A 4,633-nucleotide genomic window follows, 5' to 3' on the forward strand; every position below is an offset into this window, starting at 1 on the left:
TGCGCATAGCTTGCTGAAGAAACGTCCATTTCACTTTATCATAAGCCTTTTCGAAATCCACTTTAAAGATAACCCCATCTAGTTTCTTCGAATGGAGTTCGTGGATCGTTTCATGTAGAATCACTACCCCCTCTAGGATGTGTCTACTAGGCATGAAGGCCATTTGACTCTCTTGAACCACAGAATGGGCGATCTGCGTCAGCCGATTTGTCCCCACTTTCATGAATATCTTGAAACTCACGTTTAAGAGACATATTGGCCTAAACTGCTCGATACGAATCGCCCCTTCTTTCTTTGGTAATAGAGTAATCGTACCAAAGTTTATATGGAACAGTTTTGTTCTAGATGCCCATTAAACAAATCGTGGAACATAGGCATCAGGTAATCTTTAATGATATGCCAACATTTCTTATAAAACTCCGCAGGAAACCCGTCTGGTCCTGGTGCTTTATTCGGTTTCATTTGTGTTATGGCATCCAGAATTTCCTTTTCAGTGAAAGGCGCAGTTAGGAACTCATTCTGTTCTGTCATGAGCTGAGGAATATCTCCAGTGTCAGACTCATTCATGGACACCGTGCTCTCTGCCGGTGGCCCGAATAATTGTTTATAGTAATTGGAGATATATAGTTTAAGGTTTTCATGACCTACAATGGTTCCTTCGTCCTGCTCGAGCTGAATTATTTTCTTCTTTCTATGTTTGTCATTTGCAATCATATGAAAAAATTGTGTATTATCGTCTCCATGAACAACCTTGAGAGTCTTAGCCCGTAATGCCTATTTGAGTTCCTCTTCACTACTACATATTGCCGAATGGATAAAGCAATATCTCGAAGGTTTTGCCGCTGCCTGTTGTTGGATTCATCAGACCTGCCTTTCAGACTTGGCAATGGATTTGGGATTATTGATGGCCTAGACAATGAACAGTGAACGAAGGAGTCAGAGGTAGCTTGATAAAACTCATGCCTGCACATGGAGAAGTCCTGAATGGTTCACACATAACTACAAGCTAGCTACGACGGGGACCAGCTGGATCGATTTCATCCGCTGGCTGCGGACGCATGTACGCGAATGCTAAAGGAGCGCTGACCTCGGCGTCGAAAACTCGGGGCTCAGACAACCACGCCGATCCGCAGAACCGGCGGCAGATCCACGCGGCCCCGTCAAGCAGCCGCCGGCCACCGCTGCCGCGCCTCCGCCACAGCCCCAGTCCGCCCCCGCGCGCAGGCCCGGCCACCAGGAGCCCATACGCAGCCGCGCCGCAGCTGGCCGACAAGAGCTCGGAGGATTTAAGAGAGGATGGAAGAGAGAAGGGGAACGCGGCGCCGTGGACTGGAGCACGGTCGCGTGGGTGTGTGTGTGGCTAGCAGGGAGAAGAGGCGATGTAGATAAGGCACGCAGTGGGAGATAGCTCTCGGTGTGGATTGCTTTTTTAGTTGGCTGCACCGAGTACCGACTAGAAGCTACTAGATGTTTTTTTTAGCATCAGTACAGACACAAGCGCTCATATACACACGCATACACTCATCCCTATGAATGCACACACGCACACCCTATCTCTATAAGCACCTCCGAAAGACTGAGCCGGCATATCATCTTGAGATTTACGAAGCCACCGTAGACGCTTCGTCGTCGACGGGAACGTCTCCTCCCACTGAAAGCGCATCGCCGGAAATATAATCTACTAGATGTTGCTATACGTGCCAGCACCGATTGCATTTTATTCTTTCTTCTAAACCAGCACCGATATAATAATTGGCTGTTGTTGTTTGTTGTTACTGTTATAGTTTAATTTCCATGCCTGCCACATCTTATGAATAAATCATGTGATATACAATAATTAAAAGTGAGTAAAATATTTGAATAAATAGTTCGTAAGGGAGAAGATATTTGAAGCTCAACAACACTTGACAATTAAGATATTCCCCAACTCTGGATGTTACCGACAACGTTGGTGAGACAGAAAGGAGAGAGGGATGGATAAAGAGTAGAGAGAATGTGGCCACGATGCATCTTGAAGTTCACCTTTCATTGTAGACAATCCAATCGAAATTTACCTGTGATGGGGAACACATAAAAGCTTGTTTTTTTATGGTGATGTTGGCCAAGTTCAAATAATGCAAACGAAAAGGAACAAAATATAATCTTGCAAATCAAATAACCAACATTTTCTAAAATAATAATTAACATAATAGAAAGCTCTTTGCTTTCGAATATTAACAAAAAATTGTATATAAACAATCCCCATTCAATGCACCATTACTCTTTCGCCCAAAAAATCCTTTTGAAAATTCTAAGAAAACATTTGAATTAGTTATTAAACCCTTGAATGGTATACAACAATTCCACCGTTTGTATATCTGGCTAGAAACAAATACAACATTCCTCTTCTAGCCGATGACAGTGCTAAGCTGAAGGAGGCGCCATCCAAGGACATCCCTACGACTTTCTCAACTTTATACTACATGGTATGGACATCGAGTGTGTGTGTTTTTTTTAAATTGCTTGCTAAAAATAAATGCAACATAATTTAGATTATAATTAGGTATATTTGGAACAAGCATTAGGAACTGCTGAAACTAGCCGAGAAGGTTTGAGGAAGAGCTCGCAAGGTTAATACACTGGCGGGGTCAGCCGACAGATGACGCAAACGCTTCAACGAGATTGAGCGAGCGGCTAAACTTAGTCGCGTGGAACACTTCGAAGGCCGTGGGCGGTAAGGACAATAAGTATCTATCTACTACTATTAAACAATCAAATAAGAACTTTTTAGGCGCACCCCGCAATTAGCCTCATAACACCGCACGAACCATAAACATCGTACGATTAGATCCACAAATCTCAATCTAACAGTCATCCCTGATCTAATAGCTTCATTGTGTGGACTTGGCAATTTTCGATGACTGACCATACTCCACCATCCAGAAGCCTTCCCTCGAACTACCGGTCCGGCCTCCCCTACGATCACGCACCCGCATCGTAATCCCTCCTCCAATCACGCAAGGCCCACAGAAAAAAAAGGAAACTGATGTCCACGCAGACTGCTCCATCTCTCGGCGCTGTCTCTTCTTCCCAACCCTCCATCCGTCCAAAGATTGCGCTTCGGCTAGAGCGATTGCCCAGGCGCAGGCAAGCGATGCAGTCAACGCGGGGCGGCGGCGGCAACTCGATGCAGGGAACGGTGATGGCCAAGGCGTGCACTCCGGCGGGGCTGGCGTGGATCTGGCGGAAGGCAGATGGTTCGGGTCGACGATGGGCGGTGCCGGCGAGTCGGAGGGAAGGCGGTGGCGGCTGAGCTCCTCCATGGCCTGCTGCGTTTCCAGGGAGAGAGAGCTTTAAAGGTGAGGAGATAGAGAAGAACGGATGGAAGAGAGAGGAGGAAGGGCAGGGGCGCGACGGCCTCGACGGTGAACCTCTGGTGGCCACGGTCTCCGGCAAGAGGCAGCGCACGGCATCGGCGCGAGCCTATGGTTGTGCATATTGGGTATGTATGGATCGCTATCAAACCTGCTTACAAAAGATTGGCACGATTTATCCTGCTGTTGGCTATACTGAAGTATTACTACGTACCAAATCAATAATTCTTTGTATTTTCAGGCCACATGCATGTTGATTCCGTCAACACAACAGTGGGATCCCTGTAGGTAGAAGCATAAGAATAAGACTGGTCCTCTGATCCCCGTAGGCCTTCAATGCCCATTTAGGAATTAGGACGTTCCAGAGGCACACCACAACCTGAATTTGTAAGGCGCCCCTGATTTAATAGGTATTGTTTGTTTGCAAGTTTGCATTGCCGGCAGATTTTGTTAACCACATCTTTGAGATTTTTTTCCCGTTGATTTTGGTACAGAAACCGAATTACAATACCCCTATAATTTTTGCGTTACTTTGGTAATTTGGTACAAATTCATCCTCTAGACTGATAACATTTTGTTGGCAAGAGTGTCAAATTTCTTTCTGTATGTACTTGCCTCCTTTCGTTTGTTATTAAAAAAATACCTCCTTTGATTTAAAGGAATCTTGTAGAAATTTATCATTATGACAAAATGGTTCTGATCTGCTATATCTCTATCACCTCCTTGTTGTTGTTAAAATACAATTTAAAACGACATGCTATTTTGTATCCATTTAATTTATTTATTTGCAAAACATATTTTAGTTTTATACCACGTGAACTCACACTCACTTGATCAACATTTGAAACGTGTGTTGCACGTGCACGCTTACTAGTCATTACAAACAGAGGGTGTGAACTTGTGGGTATCTTTAGTCATCATTCCTGTAGAAAGAAAATATTTCATGCTCCAAAAAGCGATAATTAGTTTAAACTTATTATCGACGCTTATTAAAAATGGATATAAGAAATGGTGAGTAACGGCACGTAGAGCAAGTTTTGTGATTTTTATTTCGCCCGTTGCAAGGCACGGGCATTTGTACTATTGCGTATATCTATATCTATCTATATTTCTATATCTATCTATATCTATATTCTATATTTTCTATACTAATTACAGACTCCCTAGAAATTACCACGTTAATCAGTAATTAGGAGCCATTAATCTGGTGGGATCGAGTTATTACGGTGTAGATTAGCCCAAGAAATTTCCATATTAATCAGAAAATTAGGGCCGTTTAT

At 43.9% G+C, this 4,633-nt stretch overlaps 1 long non-coding RNA gene across 1 annotated transcript; it reads right to left on the minus strand.

The window, feature by feature from the left end:
* Nucleotides 1–823: 823 nt before the first annotated feature.
* On the minus strand, nt 824–1,426 carry LOC147962466 (uncharacterized). Its single transcript, XR_015611290.1, has 2 exons — nt 1,088–1,426; nt 824–909 (listed from the first exon to the last, which is right to left on the minus strand). It is a non-coding gene; the product is annotated as an uncharacterized LOC147962466 (long non-coding RNA).
* Nucleotides 1,427–4,633: the final 3,207 nt, after the last annotated feature.

Source organism: Triticum urartu, chromosome 7A (assembly GCF_056163025.1).
Source record: "Triticum urartu cultivar PI428250 chromosome 7A, HENAU_Tu73, whole genome shotgun sequence".
NCBI classification, from domain to species: domain Eukaryota; kingdom Viridiplantae; phylum Streptophyta; class Magnoliopsida; order Poales; family Poaceae; genus Triticum; species Triticum urartu.